The sequence below is a fragment of the Chiloscyllium punctatum genome, chromosome 30 (genome assembly GCF_047496795.1).
Source record: "Chiloscyllium punctatum isolate Juve2018m chromosome 30, sChiPun1.3, whole genome shotgun sequence".
Classification (NCBI taxonomy): Eukaryota; Metazoa; Chordata; class Chondrichthyes; order Orectolobiformes; family Hemiscylliidae; genus Chiloscyllium; species Chiloscyllium punctatum.
The window spans coordinates 63,051,843-63,064,424 of record NC_092768.1 but is presented as its reverse complement, the minus strand read 5'-3'; positions in this window follow the sequence as shown (position 1 = coordinate 63,064,424).

Genomic DNA, 12,582 nt, shown 5'->3' with positions numbered 1-12,582 from the left:
TGGGTCATATTACAGACCTAGATACGCATTGAAATTTAAACCCGTTTCACAGAATCTTCTTTTATCTTTTGCCACACCCTCTTTCCCCTGTCACCCGTTCTCCAACTCTGGCTAGGGATTTAAAGCACATTTTCCAATCATTTTGAGTTCTGAAGAAGTGTCACACTCGACTTGAAACACTAATTCTGTTTCCCTGTCTCTTCAGATGCTGACAGACCTGCTGAGTTTCTCCAGAAATGAATAGGGGCACAGAACAAATTTTCAATTAACAAATAGCGATCGATACTGGAAATAAAAATACCAAAAATTGCTGGAGAAACAGAGAGCTTTGTAGAAGTTTCAATGGACCTGCAAGTTTATATCTGCATTCACTCCAGAAGATGCTGCAACATCATCAGCAATTTCTGTTTTTGAACAATTTCCAACGATGTCAAAGATGCCCAAACATCCTATCGAACATGGAGTGCCGTACACTGGGAACTGAACGATAACGCATGGTGACAAGTTCCTTAACTCTGGAACTGCATAAGGCTGGCATCACTGACACTGCAGTGCTCTGAATTATGGTCAGGGAGAAAAACAGAAGGAAAGACATTCACTTCAAATACAGAAGATGGTATTACTCAAAGGAAAAGATTTAGATTCGTATCTTAAATTGATTGAGTTACAGTAACAAATTGGAGGCGTGACACCATGGAAAGAATTTCAGCAGAATGAGAATATGAAAATGGAAGTGTTACCGCATCAGAAACCAGAGTAGGTCACTGAATACAGGGCTGTTGGGTGAATGGGTCTTGGTGTTAACTGGGGGACAGTCAGTAGAATTGAATTGTAGATATTGCAGATTAAACTGGGTTATCATCTGATGCTGTAGGTCACAGCAGCAACAGCAGAAGCAGAATTGTATTCAATGACAATCTGTAACCTTTCCATCAGGGTAATCCCTCAGTCCACCATTACCCTCAAGCCGATCTATAGTTCAGTGACGAGTGTGGGTGAACATGTCAGGGTCAGTACCATGTGTACCTTTACCTGATGACAACCCATTAAAGCTACCGCAATTGGCTGGTTACTCTGGAAACAGCAGAACTAACATCTTGTACAGAGGCAGAAACTATACCACGAGTAACAAATCAGATCGAAGCACTGTCATCCTGCCAAATCCAAGCATAAATGTCGATGGACCATTAAACAACTTACTGGAGGAGAGGACTCCACAAATATCCCCATCCTAAATAATGGAACAGTCCTGTACATCAGTGTAAAAGTCAAGTATGTGGTGTCTGCACTGTCCTCAGCCAGACGTGTTGAGTGGATGTTCCAACTTACCCTATCATGATGCCCACAGAATCACAGATGGCAGTCTTCAACCAATTCGATCCGCTGCGCGTGACATGAAGAAACCGCTGAACACAGTAGATACAACAAAGGCAATGGGCCCTGAACCCATTCCTGCAATGGGACTGAAGACTTGTGCTGCACAATAAGCCGTGTCACTGGGGAAGCTGTTTCATTTCAGATCCAACTCTGACATCTCCCTGGCAATGTGGAAAATTACTCAGTTATGTCCAGTTTCCTAAGAGAGGAATAAATACAATCTGACCAATTACCACCCCATCAGTCCCATCACGACAGTCAAATTGGTGGGAGTTCTATATGACAGAGCTGTCAAGTAGCACAGAAATAACCTGCTCGGTGTGGTTTCAGATAGGTGGAGATGGTGCTGTTGTGGAATTGTCATTGGATTACTAATACAGACCAGGCTCATGCTTGGGCAGCTGGTGGAAGATAAAAACAATTATTAACATATCAAGATCTAAAATCTGGTGTCAGTAATAGTGATCTTGTGTCCAATGTTGATTGTAAACATCGATTTCCTTCCCCAATGTACTTTCAGGAAGTGAATCTCCCGTGCTTTCCTGGTCTGGCCTAAAAGTGACTCCAGACACACAGCCATGTGATAAACTCTTCAATAGTCCCTGAAACGGCCAAGCAAGGCACTCAATTGTTTCAACTGCTCCGAACTCTTCAAGGATATACCCGGAGAGAACACCTGGCTCCAACTTTGGTGTCGGAAAAGTGAACGGGAAACATAGTCCTGTTGACCCTGCAGAGACCTCCTTCCTAACGTCTGACGGTTTGTGACAACTCTTACTGAACTTTCCCACAAACTGTACAGGAACTTCGGGAAATGAGTACGTCACACAACACATCGAGCTTTCTCTGTGCAAGTTAATGGTCGAACATCTCCTTAATGCAGTTTTACCCAGACAATTTTCATATCCCTTAATATGTTTAAACATTGTAAATATAAAGTGAGAACTGCTGTAGTCCCCTCAGCCCATCAATTTTGCTCCTCCATTCTTATACAGGCAGTTCTCAGATAACGCGTGTTGATTAAATATAATTTGGTTGCAATGTGATTCATGAACCTTTTTCCATAAAGTGAATTCCCGTTCATTGTGACGCAATTCCTTGCCGGGAACCAACTGAACAGCAAAACCCAGCCTCAGGATCCTCTGTCTGCAAAATGTACAATCAATGTGTTCAGCTAAAACAGGAATGTAATCCGCTCTGGAAGCCTTGAAACTGAGCCTGAAACGGGGAATTGTAGTATCCATTTAGAAAGAACTTTATTTCAAACTGTGGGGAGAATCTTGAGGAGAACTGGAATTTCCCCATCGGCATCACGTGATCAGTCAGCCCCACGCGCTTTCTGGTGAAGAGTGTGGTGAAAGGTACACTGCTGTAGTCAGTGACCTGTATTTTGAAAGTGTTACATTTACAGCACTGTTTTATTACAATATGGGACTTAAAGATTTATTTCGACTGTGCTAGTATGTGTGTTAGACTAAATTAAATTTTTGGCTTTACTAATATTTTTGGGGGTTCGCCCCTTACCCTCTTTTTCCCATAGACCCCATTATTAATATTGCACGATTTTGCACAACACGGTGTTGCACAGGAACACAGCGACTGAATTATTGGAGAACAAGCTGGATTGATAGCTGATCTTCTATCTTCACACGATACTCCGCTATCCTTTTTAATTTCCAGAAATCCTTATTTATCTTCAGTGCCTAGGTTTCCACAGCCCGAGCTGGGAGAGAGTATTCCTGATTCGCCAGTCACTGAGTGAAGACATATATTCTCATCTCAATGCAAAGTGGCCTGTCTGTACTTAATGCTGTGGCCCCTTGATTCAGGCGTCCAAGCCAACTTCCAATCTGTCTCGCCCTGTCAGAGTTTTATATATTTCACCCTGATCACCACTCATTTTCCTAAATCCCATGGAATACAGGTCCAGTCGCCCAAAACTCTGCTCCCACAACAAGCCTGTCATCCCAGAGATCAGTCTGGTCATTCTTCCCTGCTCTCCCTCAATGTCAGGTTTGCCCTTTATTGGGTAAGGAGACCATAACTGCACACAATACTGTACAATGTTCGAGATGGGGTCTCACCAAGGCCCTGTACAGCTGCAGTAGGATACTCTTACTCCTGCACTCAATTCCCCTGAAATGAAGGTTGCATCATTTATCTGTCTAAATGCTTACTGCTCCTACAATATTGCTTTAGTGACTGGTGTACAAGATGATCCAGATTCTTTTCAATGTTACAGCTCCCCACTTGCTGGGTCTATGTACACTGGTCAGCGTGTCAATGCCATTCCCAGTATTGACTTCTGGCTTCAGACTCACTGTCACATGTACTCAGAGGGCTGCACGGAAATAAACGAAAATGCAGCTTAAGTTCCTTTATTGAACAACATGTTTCAAACATTCCCTTTTCAAATGAGAGGCTGCCATTCTATTGTTCCCATCAAAGTACACAACATCTCATCTCTGCCGTTACTCTCCATCTGCCACGTATTTTCCCAGTAATTTCACTTGTCTCCGTCACTTTGGAGCTTTTTAACATCTTCCTCACAACTGAAATGCTGATATCGTTTAGTGCTGTCAGCAGACTTGGGAATATTGCATTTAAGCCCGTCAACCAAATATATGATGTGTATTGGGAATAGCTGGGGCCCAAGACACGATCCTTGCTATATCCTCCTAGACTTCCATTTTAAAAAAAATGTTGTTTTATTCCTGCGCACTGTTTCCTGCCAGCTCTCCCATTCTAAAACCATGACCATACGTTAGACCGAGTCCCTCAGGATTCGAATTCGCACAATAGGCTTGGGGCTTTATCAAAAATCTTTCTGAGATTCCCTTCGTATTACATTGATACCTTCTCCATAATGTTGCTAAAAGCCACTTTCTCAAATATGATTCCCATTTCATAAATCTCTGTTGACTTTGTCTATGTACATTAATTTCTTTCCGATACTTTCTCTAAACTGTTTTGTTGTTAATTTCATTCTATTCCCTTTTTCTAACCAGACTAAAGATCCCTAGGAAGTTTTCTTTTTTATTTTGTTTTCCTCTGTGAAGGCATGACTGAATCTTTTGTTCCATAGTTCTACCATTACCCGGTCATCAATTATCTGACATCAAACTGTAAGAAAGCTGCACATTTCTTTCTCTTAATTTTGCCATTAACATATTTTCCGAAAATATAACAATTTCTGTCTTATAGACTTTGTTAAGATATTCTTCAGAAACCTATCAATTCCTATTTTAAGGTACTCACTGATTGGCCTTCTACAGCCATACAATCACAGAAGCAAAGACTCTGTACTATCAGAAATACAGCATGGTCTACATAAGGCCCACTTTCCAACACAATACGCCTAGCCGTGAATCTTAAGGCATTTCAAGAGCACGACCGTGTATTTTCTAATAATTTTGACTTTGCCATGATATCTCCCCTCTCAAGAAGTGTACTTCAGACCCCAATACACACTGGCTGAAAAGCAATCCTCATATCCTCACTAAACCGCAAACCCTTCACTTTAAAAGTGTGCCCCCTTGACTAAAAGGAACAACTGCTGTCCATCCACCCTGTCCTTGCTCCTCGTAATCCTATCCTTCAGAATCACGTCCCCTCAGCCTTGTCTCCTCCAAACTAAACAACCGAAGCTTATCCAGCCTCTCCCCATAGCTGATATGCTCCATCCCAGGGAACATTCTGGTGAATCCCCTCTGCAAACCCTCCCATGCAGTCACATCCTACCTGTAATATGGTCCCCCGAACTATACACAGTATTCCATCTTGGCCTCACCAAAGTTCCGCATAGCTCTTATAATCTGCGCCTCAATGTTTACAGTCCCTTATACTTTCCCAAATTGTGTATGAACCTGTCCATTCACATTCAGGGATATGTGGAGAAGCACCCTCTGACCATCCTAGTGTGCTGCCATTCTTTGAGTCCTCCCCCGTCTGGTTCCTTCTCCCAAAGTGTATCACCTCATATTTATCAGGGTTACATTCCATCTGCCATTGATCTTTCCAGATGACCATTCCATCTGTATCTTCCCCTAACTTCAGGCCTTCCTCCTCAATGCCAGCCAACAGCCAATCTGCGTATCAAACACAAACTTACTTCTCACACTCCCCACCCCTCATCCATATTCACAGCGACATCATTTATGATGACCACAAATATTAAAGTTGAAAATCATACAACATCAGGTTAGAGTCCAACAGGTTTGTTCGGAGGCACTAGCTTTCGAGCGCTACTTCTTCATCAGGTGATTGTGCGCTTTGATGAAGAAGCAGCACTTCGAAAGCTATTGCCGCTGAATAAACCTGTTGGACTTTAACCTGGTGTTATGAGATTTACAGCATTGCCACTTAGTCCAACATCAGCATCTCCGAATCACAAACAATAAGAGATACAGCACTGATCCCTGTGGTATACCATTGGACACTGGCCTCCAATCACACAAGCAGTCAACCACCACCTTGTGTCTCCTACCACTAAACTTCATTTGGATGCAATTTGGCAAGTCACTAATGAGACCTACCTGTTCCCTGGTTATTGTGTTCCGCTGGACACACTTGTAGAATATCTGGCAATTCTCCCTAATCTTGCCCTGCCAGCAGGTTTCCATGCCCCTGTGTTAGTTAGTCCCCTACGCGTGCAGAATTTCCTCCTTATTGCAGTCTTAAATGGTCTGTCCTTTATCCTGCCATTATTTCCCTTGAATGTGGATTAGGCAGCCGGAGAAACATCCTGTTAATTTCCAACTTGTCACGTGTTTTGTGAATTTTATGCATTTCACAGTGACCCATCTCTAATTCTTTGAAACTCTAGAGAACACAGGCCGAGTTTCATTATCACGCAATCTCACCAATTGAGGGATTAATCTGGAGAATGCCCATTGAACTTCCTCTGTGGTCGGTATATTCTTTCTCAGATTTGGTGACCAAAACTGTACTCAATAATCCAGGTACAGTACTCACCAACACGCTGTTAAACTGCTTCAAAATGTCTTTACATCTATATTCTGACTCCCTTAAAGCAAGGCAATCCAAACTTTAACTTACCACTTGCATATGTTCCTCCAAATACCCTTCACATTCATTGCATTTATGAACTCATTGTGTGAGTTCTCATAGAAAGCCTTCTGATAATCTAAAATATGCTAATTGTACTGGTTCCCCATTATCTATGCTGTAAGAATCAACTTCAAACAATTCCAAAGTTTGTCAAGTATGATTTCCCTTTCAGAAATGCAGACTGATTCTCTCCAATGTTGCTGTTAATTTCTAAATAACGAATATCACATCCTATATGATAGAGTCCAACAGTTTCCCCACAAATGTCAAGTTAATTGGTCAGTAGTTCTCCACACTATCTCTTCTTCCCTTTGTAGATGCTTGGGTCACTACCGTACATCTATAGTGCTTGGATTACGTTTACTAATGACCATTTATCTACAACGGCTTCCAGACGATGCAGAATGCATTGGGTAATAGAACACAGTCATCGACAGTGCAACTAATACTTCTATTAGTGGTTTATTTCTGAAGATTTTGGTATGAACTACATCTGGTTTGTCATGGTTAACAATGCTCAATCCAGCTGTATGTTCAAGTAGAGCCTTGTTACTGATATAAATTGTCTTTATGTCTTTTAATCCATAAGTCCTATATAATGACGTTGTAATTCTGGGTGATTTTCCGGATCTTCCTCCATGAAGACAGATGCGAGGTAACTGGTTATTTGCTTGGCCATTTCCCTGTTATCCATAATAAGCTCGTCTCTCCTGATTGCAGATTTCCACATTTGACTATACTCATCTCTTTCCTTTGAAATATAGAACATAGATTTATGCAGTCTTTGAGTTCCTGTTTGTTTGCATGCATGGTCGCCTTTTGATTTCCTTCCCGTTTCATGGCCATGCTTTTCTGGATTGTAAATTTCTGAGAATTCTCAGGATTCCACAATGTCTGGAATTCTTCTGAAGTCACTTCCTGTGATTCATGTAATCTTTAATTTATTATGCTAATCATTGTTAACTCACTTTCTCACTCTTGGGTGTTGTACCTGAAATAAATAAAGATATTTTTCAGACTTTGTAGTATTTCTATAAATCTCCTGGTCCTGACCAGATATATTGAGGAACACTGCAGGAGGACAGGAAAGAAATATCGGGGGCCCTGGTTGGTACTTTTGCATCAGCGGTAGCCAACGGGTGAAGTCCTGGAGGACTGGAAGGTAGTGAATGCTGTGCCCTTATTCAAGAAGGGCTACAAAGAAAAACCGGGGAACTATAGACCAGTAAACCTAAAATCTGTAGCAGGTAAGTCACTTGAGAAGATTCTGAGAGAGAAGATATACATGCATTTGGAAATACAGGGCCTTGTGAATGGGGGATTATGGCTCACACATTTGTTAGACTGCTTTGATGAAGTGACCAGTAACTTTGGCAAGGGCATGGTTGTATATATAGTCTATATTGATGACAGTAAGGCCTTCAATAAGGTTCCCCATGGTACGCTGCTCTGGAAGGTTAGATCATATGGATTTGAGGGGGAGCTGGCAAATTAGGTCGAAAATTGGATTGATGATAGGAGGAAGAGTGTAATCGTGGATGGATGCTTGTCGGACTGGAGGCCTGTGATGAGTGGAATGCCTCAGGGGTCGGCGCTGAGACCATATATTCATATATTACACATATCTATGATTTAGATGAGAATGTACAGGCATGATTTGTAAGTTTCAAGGTGACACTAAAATAGGTGGTATCGTGGACAGTGAGGAAGGTTATCAGAAATTTCAGAAATTACAGCAGTACCTTGATCAGGTGGGGAAGTGGGCCGACAAATGGCAAATGGAATTTAATTCAGATAAGTGTAAGTTCTTGCATTTTAGAAAGTCAAATCAAGGCAGGAGTTTCATGGTGACTGGCAGGGCCTTAAGGATTGCAGTGGAACAGAGTGACCTTGGAATTCAGGTGCACGGTTTTCAGTAAGTGGAGTCCTAGGTAGACAAGGCACTGAAAAAGGCTTTTGACTCACTGGCCTTCATCAGATAAAGCACTGAGTATCGAAATTAGGGAGTTATGTTGCAGTTATACAAGATGTTGGTGGGTCCATACTTGTAGCGTCATGTTCAGTTTTGTTCACTTTGCTCGAGAAAGGATGCTATTCAACTGGAAAGAGTGCAGAAGAAATTTGCAAGGATGTTGCCAAGACTCAATGGTCTGAGTTATAATGAGAGGTTGAACAAGCTAGTATTTTTACTTTAGAATGTATGAGCCTGAGGGGGATCTGATAGTAGTGTATAAGATCATGGGAGACAGGGATAGAGTCAATGCACTCAGTCTTTTTTTCCCCAGGATTAGGCAATCACGGTCTAGATGGCATCAATTGAAGGTCAGAGGGGAAAGAGTAAAAGGGAACCTGAGGGGCCATTTCTTTTAAACACAGGGTGGTTTGCATATGGGATGAGCTGACAGCAGAAGTGTTTGAGACGGGTACATTCACAAAATTTAAAATACGTTTGGACAAATACACAGGTCAGAAAGGATTAGAAGGATACAGGGAAATGGCGGGGAAATGGGGTTAGTGTGAATGGACATTTTGTTCAGAATGGACCAGTTTAGGCCGAATGGCCTGTCTCCATGCGGTAAGACTATATGGGTCCAACAACCATTGTTCTCCTACTGAACGTTATATTGTACTTTCCCAATTCACTGGAGCGAACTTGACCCTCTAACCTCTGGGCTTCCATGATGTTTGACCAGTATGTTCAAACATTCCACATTGAATGCAGACGCCGTGTAAAATACAACATATTAATGTCAGTATTCCTCCAAAGCTGCTTCAGAGCAAAGTTAGTAATTAGTCCTTCCAACCACACAATAGACAATAGACAATAGGTGCAGGAGTAGGCCATTGTGCCCTTCGAGCCTGCACCACCATTCAATATGATCATGGCTGATCATCCTTAATCAGTATAACACAACACCAAATCCGAAATAATCTGTTCTCTGGTTTGGTTCACAACTTCAACCTACCTGATATACACTATAGGAATTTATTTTTCACAACATTAGCAGTCACTTAGTTAACTCAGTTTCGATGCAACTTGACACCATCCATTATTACTGCAGAACCCACGAGTATTTGCTACTCGTTCACAAAATGAGGGCTTAGCTGGATAACCAGCATTTACTGGCCATGCCAGACAGCAGTTAGGAGTCAACAGCGTTGCCTTGGATCTGGAGTGACATGCAGGCCAGACCAGATAAGAACAGCCGTTTCCTTCCCTAAAGGACATCAGTGAACCAGATGAGTTTTTCCAAAAATCAGGAATGGATTCCTGATCATCATAAACCCTCGATTCCAGATACTTATTGAATTCAAATTCCACAATCTGCCATGGCAGGATTTGAGACCATGTCCCCAGAACATTACCTGGGTCTCTGGGTTAAGAGCCCAGCGATAATATCAGTATGTCATAGCTTCCCTTTGAGTATAGTTGCATATATAATTTCCAGAGCATATGATGCAAAATATTTGCGCGACAGTTTTGGTTCAGATATATTACACACGTTTGTTTCTCCTTGCTATTTGTAGGACCCACCCAAACTCATTCTGTGGAATCTGAGGGACATAGCCTGTGTCGTTATTTGTGATAGACTTGGATAAGACATTCGGGGAGGCTCACCTCGATGCTGAGATGATCTGAAGACAGGTCCAGCAATATAGGACAAGCATGAATATCCATTCCGCTCTGTCAGGATAAGTGTCACCGTTTATTCTCACTGCTCCCTCACACTCACTGTATGTCTCTTATAGCACCTCCCCTCGACCAAGACTCACACTCCAAATAAGGCTTAAGTACAACCACTCTCACTGTTGATTTCAGCACCTTCCCTGCCCCACATTTTCTGCCCCTGATGCAATAGCCCCGCACACTAATAGCACTACAGGGATACAACACTATGGGCAGACTCCCTCCGCCCACCTCACCATGTCACACCTCACCTAGTCCAGCACTAACAGAAGGGCCATCCACTCCCACCCTCACTCATTCCCTCCCTTTCTCCCATTCCAGGAGAAACAGCCTGGAATAGGACAGAACGGTCCACGCCGGGTGATGGAGTGCCAGATATCCGTACCCTCATATCCCTACCCTGATATGTGGGGAGGATCCTGGAGAGAGCCGGAGAGGACCAGGAGGCCTTGGGTGGAGATTCTGAAACATCCACGTCCCACCAACCTAATAAGGAGCGTGTTTAGTAAAGAGCAATTCTCAATTCAAACCGACTGTTAGTTCCAACCTCATCTCTCTCACTCGGAGAAGAACAGATACCCCTTTGCACAGAGATGCAGGCATTGAAATACACAGACTATTGGTAAATACCCCAATATACTAACATACACAATTCATGCAAGGAGATAAGCATGCACACACGGAGAAGCACACAAAGACATAAACAGTCACACACTAATGGACACAAACACAGATAGAAACACACAGGCTGATACAAAGACAGACAGACTTAGTCACACAAATAGAAAAATAGGAAGTACATGGGCACACACACTTAAATACACATTAAGACACCGACACGAGTGCCATTAAGATAAATAAATATTTTTTTTGATTTATAAGGAGATGAAGGATTCTGGGAGAAGGTAGAAGAATGATGTTGAGGAACATATTAGAAATGACTGAATGGTATATCAGACTCGATGGACCAAATGGTCTAATTCTGCTCCTTTTTGTAATGCTCGTCTGGTGTTATGCTATCACGTATTCTCTTCCTGAGACACCAACAGCAACATATTTGATTGGAAACAGTCAGTGGTATGTGGGAAAAGATTGGAGGGCAGAATGGTTAATGTCTATTCTTAGTTATTGTACCACTATATCCGAAAAGGGGCAGTGGTTTGATATGAGGTTAACACAGTTTTTAAAAAATGTGTCCTACAATGAAAGAAGGATGTCCCTTTCCCTTTACTGTTGTGCTATCTGTGGTGTCCTCATCCTCAGGGAGCAGTGAAGACTCGGTTAATTTAGGTATTTTAGTTTGAGCTTGACTGATCTTTGCTGGACAGGAGAGTCAATGTTTATTGGGTACAGACAGGAAACGGATGGTCAGACACACGCGGATCAGCCATGAGCGTTCTGAATAGTGCCACCAAATGGCCAACTGCTGCCCCTTTCCAATGTGTTGTGCCGTCTATCCACCCTCCCGGCCGTTACAGGAATATACTGCTGCCCCTATCCCATGTGTTGTTCCCTCAATCCACGCTCCCGGCCGTTACAGAGAGAGACTGCTGTCCCTACCTCATGAGTTGTTCCCTCAATCCACCCCTCAAAGCAGTTACAGAGATATACTGCTGACCCAACCCCAATCCACCCCTCAGAGCGATTACACGGTAGAGGACCATCCCATTCAGCCAGACTGGATCGTTACAATGAGATGGGAGAAGACCATTCTGCCCCTCTAAGGAATTACACAGGAATATAGGATGAAGTAATTCAGCTCGTTGAGTACATTACACAGCCCAGGATGAGGCCATTCAACCCGACTGAACTGCTGCACAGGAACAGGGATGTTGTCACTAACAGGAAATAGACAGTAGTGATATATGATTTTTAAAAATAAAACTGTAAGTAGTTTTGTCTCAGAGATCACTGTAGGGTCATCACTGATCAATAATCTATGTAAAATATCTGGATGAAGGGACTGAATGGATCAAAGCTGAACTACCTCGTACACCAAAATGATCATTCAATAGATCTTCAAATGGAGGGAGTGAATCTGCATTATGATGTAGACAGGGAAGGTTAGTGAGCGTACCCTCAGCAGAAATAATATAATGTGAGTTGTCTATTGCAGTCGGGAACAATTTAAATGGAGAGAGATTGCAGAACTCTGTGATGCAGATGTTTTTCATAATCTTGGTACATGAATCATATGAAGATTGTCTGCAGATGCAGCAAGTGATTCAGAAGGTAAGTGGTATTGGGTTTAATTAGGAATATTTCACTGTATCTGTGCAAGGATTGTTGAGACCACATCAGATACACTGGGTGCAGTTCTGATCTTCTAAACTAAAAAAAAGGATTCAATTCCTTTCAAAGATGTTCAAAGATGCTTCCCTTTACTCATTCCTGAAATGAAGGCCTTTTGTTATCGGGGATTATCTGTTTAGATCTTAGATGAGAAA